Here is an 8,066-nt window from a genome sequence, read left to right as displayed (position 1 = left end):
AGGGGTGAGATGAGTGTGTTACTACACACCTGAGGAGGGGTGAGAGTGTCTTACTACACACCTGAGGAGGGGTGAGATGAGAGTGTGTTACTACACACCTGAGGAGGGGTGAGATGAGAGTGTGTTACTACACACCTGAGGAGGGGTGAGAGTGTGTTACTACACACCTGATGAGGGGTGAGAGTGTCTTACTACACACCTGAGGAGGGGTGAGAGTGTGTTACTACACACCTGAGGAGGGGTGAGAGTGTGTTACTACACACCTGAGGAGGGGTGAGAGTGTCTTACTACACACCTGAGGAGGGGTGAGAGTGTCTTACTACACACCTGAGGAGGGGTGTTGCTCTTTTACTCCCAGTTGGAAACTGTGAAGGTTACCTACACCTGGCTGTATGTAGGACACCCTGCCACACAAACTGTTCATGATACAAAATACTTAATAAGTGCTGACCTTCATGCATATAATAATTAATAATTCAGTATGTAATACTAAAGTTTGAGTATCTTTGAGTTTCCTTTGGTTGTAAGGTCTTTTTGGAAATGCACACAATCTATTATATATTAAAGTTTCCAGAATTCTGTGCTAGCTAAACACACACACGCACACACACACACACACACACACACACACACACACACACACGCACACATTCACAGAGAGAGAGAGAGAGAGAGAGAGAGAGAGAGAGAGAGAGAGAGAGAGATCATGTTTGGCAGTAGCCCAGTTCTCCATTGTTAGTGATTTCCTGGTTTGGACTGTGTTAGGGAGAGATTGGCAGCAGATGTGAGCAGACCTACAGTCTACACTGGCAGGAAACACGCACACACACACACACAAAACACAGTGGATAATCCTGACTGGCTTACGTATGCTCACACACTTCCACACATACTAATACTCTGCACTTTCTAATTACTGAAATCTCCAGCACTTTTTCCCCCTCAGCGAAATCCAAAATAATCCTTTCACACTCCTCTTCCTCTATCCATCTCTCTCTCTCTCTCTCTCTCTCTCTCTCTCTCTCTCTCTCTCTCTATCCATCTCTCTCTCTCTCTCTCTCTCACCCCCCCCCCCTTTACTTTCTTTTGGCTTTCTTGCCTCCCTTTCAAACTTCTCAGCTTTTACTCCTCCAGAAAGTCTCCTATTTTCCTCTTCCCTCACTCCCTCCCTCCGTATAAATCCTTCATCCCGTCCTCCACCCTCATGCCTGGCCCCCGTCACGGAGCAGCTTCCACCTCCGCCCACTACCCCACCTCCCTGCCAGTGTTCTCTCTCTCTCTCTCTCTCTCTCTCTCTCTCTCTCTCTCTCTCTCTCTCTCTCTCTCTCTCTCTCTCTCTCTCTCTCTCTCTCTCTCTCGGCCCTCACGAAAACGCCTCTCATAAGTTGCGTGACTGGTAGCGCCGCCTTTGAAAAACAATCCCGGCTCGGAGCCGAAACGCGGGGCCAACGTGTCCTGTTGTTTCGCCAGCATAAAACTGCCGTTTCCCGGCTATCACCGCCGTCGTTAATGTAACAGTTTCGAGAAATGCATCGCTAATGCGCTGAAATGACGGTACAAGCTTAAAGGCAGCGCTGCTATTTGATATTGTAGCTGCACACAATCAAGGTGGTTAATCACACCTGGGTATTGAGTGCGTGATAATTACGCTGACATTCCAGCCTGTGGGAGAGAAGGAGAGAGAGAGAGAGAGAGAGAGAGAGAGAGAGAGTGTGTGTTAAAGCATCTGGCAAATGCTTTAATATGGCTCCCTTAACGTCACTGCTTTAAAAAAATATAAGTAAACAAACCAACAAATAAAAATAGGGGAGGGAGAGAAAGAGAAAGAGAGCGAGAGAGAGAGAGAGTTCATTGTTTTTTCTTGCTGTCTGGCCAGGAAACGTACCCGTGGTCACTTCCCAGATCTGATTTGTAGCCCTTTCCACGTTGAACAGAGGCAGGGTGGTACAGTATGTGTGTGTGTGTTTGCATGTCTGCATCAGCAGGTAATAACATATCCAGAAGTTCGGTGCAGTGTGTGTGCAGCGCGGGAGGAGGATTGACGTGTGTGCGTACGCTTAGACACTGGATCAATGAGACAGTCAAACTATAGATAGCACCAGGGTACACTCGAGTGAAAATGCACACACACCCCTACCTGTATAAGTGAAGCCTAGCACAGGCTATAAATTATCCATGTCAAATTCTCTGACAGCCCGTGTGCCACCCAAAACTTTATCCATTAAACTGAGTCACTACTTGTAACTTAGCAATGAGAGAGAGATAGACAGAGACAGACAGATAAAATAAGACACAAACAGAAGACTGATTTGTTGGGCTAAGCAGTTAGCACGGTGCGTCCCCGCTGCGCGTTCGTTTCACAGCTCTTTGATGAAGCAACACCTGCCATCTTTCATTTTCATGGGCATGTCTTCAAGAGCAGGGAGTGGAAAAAGGAGATAGAGACTGAAACAGAGAGAGAGAGAGAGAGAGAGAGAGAGAGAGAGAGAGAGAGAGAGAGAGAGCAAGGAGGAAGAGGGGGAGTGAGAGGAAGAAAGGAAAAGAGCGAGACAGATAGCGGAGCGTGCGTGTGTGTGTGCGTGCGTGTGTGAGTGAGTGATTGCCATGTGTTGTTTACTTTCGCGCTCCCTCTCTCTCTCTCTTCTCAGGATGTGGTCAAAGGAGAGAGAAAACAAACACTCTGACCACAGGATCACCGCACACACACACACACGCACACACACACACACACACACACACACACACACACACACACACACACACTATTCGTTGCCCTGCCGGTTTCTCCCTCTGCCTGTTTCTCGGCGTCTCCCCCCCTCAGTGCCAGTGTTTCCTGCGCCGTGTCCTCGACCTTTTCAGAACTGCTTCAAAGTGTCTCCGTGGAATTCGTTTCCTTGCCTTCAGTGTGAAGTTTTCAGCTTCTCTCCCTCCCTCAGTTTTCAGCCCAAAGACAGCACCGGCTGAGCACCTCTGGGAGTGGCAGAGGTCTCTCACACACACACCACACACTCTCAAATTGGATACTGCGTCCCTTGAGAACGCTAACATTTTGGTCTTCCAGTGGGTCAGAGGAGTATGTTGGGTTGAAAGGATAAAGGTTCACCTTCCAACACCCCCTCGTCATCTTCTGGAACATTCTAAAACTGGAGGAACCATTAGGAACTTGTACAACCCTACACACTGTTCCAGTGGACTTGAGTTACGTGCCGATGGCCAAACCACATACGCACACACACACCTGTCTGCAGTCCGAAAGGACTCGGTTCATGCTGACCGCCACAATACGATAAAACCGCTGCCTCGTGTTTAAAGCATCCATCCACCTTTCATGACCATGACTAGATCAAATGACCTGGAAATTATTCAACATGGTAAATATATTTCACTTACACAAGACTCTCCAGTGGTTCACAGAATTAGATATTTACTGTCTGCAACGGCTGACGACTGCTCTGTTCTGCAGTATCATCTAAAATCAAAATGCTTTCACTGCTAATGAAAAAGTCTAGCACAAAAACACTCAGCGCCCATCCACTACTGGCCCTGATGGAGTCTGGACACCTATTAGATTGGATTTTTAGTTCTGAGTTGGGCTCCCAATCAAAGATTAGCTCAACATTCAATCTGGGAAATTTAGGGGGGGATCACTCTTGATCTGTTTGAAAGCCCTGGGGTTCAACTCTTTCACACGCACTAGAAGGCACAGCTGATTGGCTGGTTCACTAGTTCTGACTGTGTCAGCGCCTTGGACGGTGGGGTGTTGAAGCTGAGGAACACCACCATGTCACCTGGGCCAAACTTGGTCAAGTCTGCCCAAGAGAGACGTCTGGCATCACCTCCGACTCTTCACCTTTCAGCGAGGAACGGCACTGCCGTTGCAGTATCAGAGAGCATGTATAATCACTACGGCGTGAAACAAACAGCCCTGAAGCATGCGGTCCTTTCAAACTCTTTGCCTCCGAAAAGCGACGCAGTCAGAATACGCTATAAAAGAGCAGAGCATCTCCTCTCGAGCGATTAATAGTTCAAATCCTCAAATATTCATGAGACCACATTCTCAAGGCACCACAGAAAGGTATAAGAGGTGGTGCGCAAACATACACACACACACACACACACACACACACACACACACGCACACACTCACACACACACACACACACACACACACACACACACACGCACACACACACACACACATTCACACACACAAGTCCTTGAGCCCACACATCTTTTCTACGCATCACTAAAAGAGCTGCTACACACGCCACCATAAATTGCAAAAAGAAGAGAGTGCCGTGTGGGAAATAAACCTCTTGTTACTGCCTAATGGCTTCCTCCATAATGTGTAGCACTAATTTCTTCTATAATTCAATATCTCTGATTTACTAGTTTCATACCGCATCTCCATGGAGGCAGAGGCATGCCTAAATTATAAGTGCTGTCTCACAAATCTGATCTCGTGTCTGATCTCATGTCGGATCTGCCTAACCGCCTGTCTAACTGTCCATCCGTCCTTGGGTCTACTGGGCTAGCCTCTCTTTAAGCAGGTATCCCTGTTCTGGGCAGTCCGGCAAACCATTCTACTTGGTAAGACCGTAAATGTGCGCTCGCCGCACTAGTCAGGAAGGAATGCTGAGAAGCAGGAAGGGGTAGAGAGATGGTGGGATGGGACAGTGCGTGCAACGGCAAACTAGAGCAGACGGCAGATCTTAGCGCAGGTAGCCAGTGGGGGTTTGGCTGAGATGGAGTCTTCATTCATAATTAATCAGCACTAATTAGGGAGCCCGAGTACTTCGTTAGGAAAAATGCTAATAACTAATTAAACATGCAAATTAGAGAAACATGTTGCAAGTACAGCGACTCAAATTTAGAAACAGTTGCAGAAACTTTTCTGTCTCTTTTGCGCTCGGCTCTCTCTCTGGTACACACACACACACACACACACACACACACACACACATACACACACACAAATGCATAAACAGTGTTTACAAAACCTGCAGCACTTCAAACAGCTTTTGAGATCAGAACAATCTCAGTGTGTTTTTATGATTTGGAAAATTGCACTATGTATGTGTTGCTTCTAATGACACATGTCTACTGATTTGTTCATGCATGAAACTGGAAAAAGTGATGCTAGACCTCACAGTGCCTCCACCACCCTTACTGGACCTCCAAAACACACAAATAGCAGAAAATGCTAGCAGAACTGAGGGACGCAGTCCAAAACTTGCTGAACCGTTCACAGTTCATTTATCTAATCCAGGGCGGGCACTCAGATGTTCCGGAGCAAGTCTCCACACTCCACCAGGCTGCAACCCAGCAACGTGCTTACAACAGGAAGTGCCGGTTAGATACAGCCAGAGTGCACTTTACCTGCAACACCTAGTACTTTCAAAATCTCTCTGGTACCACCTTCCATCCTGTTCTCCATCACGCTCACTCCAATCCAAGCTTGATTAGCATGACTGCTCGTGTACATGACTGCACAAGTATTGCCATAGCAATGCAATCTTTCCGGAACAGTCCATATGTGGGGGGAAAAAAACAACAAAAAAAGGACAAAATTACTTCATTTATGGAAAGAAGAAAAAAGACTGTTTGTTTGTCTGTCATTGTTATTACTGCACCTTTGATTTCGGTTAAATAATACTAATGTATTCAAGGTTTTTTTTTTTCTCCTCTCGGACATCTGCACTAAGCAAGCACGGGCTGATTGGCGTCGGGTGGAGTGTGTGGCTCGTCCTCCCCGCGCGGCTACTGCGGGCCCTGATTAGTTCCGCCGATAAGAGACACGCGCCGGACTCCAATCACGTCTCATCATCAGACGTCCGAGGCGCATCTGCTATTCGAAATCTAAGTATCTAAGCATGGAAGCCCTTTGCACGGCCGCCGTGTTCGCCATTATGCCTGAATTATACGAGCCTCCGGTCGGAAAATGAACGTGGTGATTTATGACTGTCTCTGATAGTCATGTTTGATCACCAGTCGGAAGCTCAGCCAGGGGAGCGCAGGCGCTGCGAGGCCCGTTGTTTGTGTTGGACACCCCCTCCCCTGCTGGACCGGGTACAGCTCAAGATGAAGGGGCCGTTTAGATGGAGCCCAGTGAAACTCCCGCTCAGCTTACAACAAAGCTGGACAGCCTGAACAGAGCCGAAACGCTCGCTAGACCGATAATAATAACAAGCTCGTTGATGTTTATTTTTTATTTACGAGTAGTAGGCCTGGCCCCTGGTGATTTGAAACTGTATTTGACGGAAGGAAAAGCGGCAGGGCTCGCAATTAAAAAAAAAAAAAAAAAAAAAGCGAACCGACTCCCGTGATGTTTTTCACGGAAACGCGATTGGGGAAAGAAGGGAAAGCAAACGCGTTTGGCGGATTACGGCGTATCCAAGCGAAGGTCTCCATAAGGGCCGGTGCGGTGGTCCACCGGTTGCTCTGACGGCTTAATGATGAGCAGGACCCGGCGTTGAAGATTCGCTCTGCGATTGAAAGCTGCAGGGAACCAGAGCTCGCAATAGTTCTGCCGTAGTTCTCAGTCCTGTGAATTTTTGTTTTTGCTGCTCTGTTTCTTAAGGTTTTCAGTGCATTATTGTTGTTTTCAATTGTAGTGTATTTTGACTTTGTTTGTTCTGGTTTTAACATATGCTTATTTTTGAGATGGTAGGGCTTTTAAATATTTGGTTTTTATTATTTTTGTGTGGACCCCAGGAAAACCAGCGACCGTGGAACCTGAATAAAAGGGAGTCCTGGTCCTGAACTCTCAGAAGAGGGCAGGTGCTCCAAGTTTTTTCAACCACTGCTCCAACACACATGATTTAGCACTTGGAAGGCTTCATTACCTGCTTGCTAATGACCTGCAGAGTTAAATGAGGTGCGTTAGCAGCAGAGAAACCCCCAAAGCAGCACTTCGCGTGAGGTTGTCAGTGCTGACGGGCAGCTGTGCTGGTCTCGCACCGCCCTGCCAACCTTCCGAGCCAATCGAAAAGCTGCGTGGCCATAATTGCAACAACACAACCTGATCAGGTGCAGGTGAGCTGGATTCGGGGTGAGTGTGGGTGTGCTTCAACTTGTACTCCGAGCTCCTCAGGTCGTTTAGAGTGAGTGATACTCAAGAAGATGGGAACAGCCCCTTTAAGAACAGATGAATTGCATACACACACTCAGCAGGGTCAAAGAACAGAACATTCAACACTGGGTTTCCAAGTAAAGACACATCATAAGGCACAGTAACAAAAGAGGAGTGAAAGGGAAGAGATACCCAGACCTATGCAACATTCCACAGTCTCCTCTATCATCACAAGGGCTTACCCTACAGGGACAGGCGCGTGTGTGCGCGCACACTGACAGTAGCAGAGACCTAGAGCTGGGTGCCTGAACGCTCACATATTCAGTATCTGAGGTATAAAGTTTCACTCCTGTAGCCAAGGACTCAGAAAAATATTTTCATAAGAAAAAGGACAGCACTCCCAAGACCAACAGCAAATCACGTCAGCGCTCATGTCGAGAGCAACTTTTGATCTGAGTCACAGTTATGGTTTCAACATACACCCATGATCCCCGGGGAAGGGGCGTGGGGTTGTGTCTGTGTGTGTTAGGAGAGTGCATGGATGTTTGTCCATGTAAAGAATGATGTAACAGCACAAAGGGTATTAAATGACCTCAATTGTCTAGAATCTGATATTCGGAGAAACAAAGGGTCTGTTTAGATTAATAAAGCCAATAATATGTAACACAGTTTTTCTGTCAGCACTCAAACAGGAGTAGAACCAGAGGCATGAGAGGAAGGAGCAAAGGAACGATAAAGGAGGTGATAAAGGAGAATGTGAGGGGGGATGTAAACATGGTATTGGCTCAAGAAGAGAGAGAGAGCGAGAGAGACAGTGAAGGGGAGGGAAAGATCTATAATAGAGGGCAGATGGTCCTCTTAGATTCGTAAACACCTCATCAATGCCACTGTCAATGCTGACCCCTTGGGTTATAACACACACACACACACACACACACACACACACACACACGGAGAAGGAGTTAGCAGATGATGATGCTATGGGCTGCGTCCA

The sequence above is a fragment of the Electrophorus electricus genome, chromosome 8, assembly GCF_041902795.1.
Source record: "Electrophorus electricus isolate QZ-2024a chromosome 8, ASM4190279v1, whole genome shotgun sequence".
Lineage (NCBI taxonomy): Eukaryota > Metazoa > Chordata > Actinopteri > Gymnotiformes > Gymnotidae > Electrophorus > Electrophorus electricus.
This window is presented reverse-complemented; position numbering follows the sequence as displayed.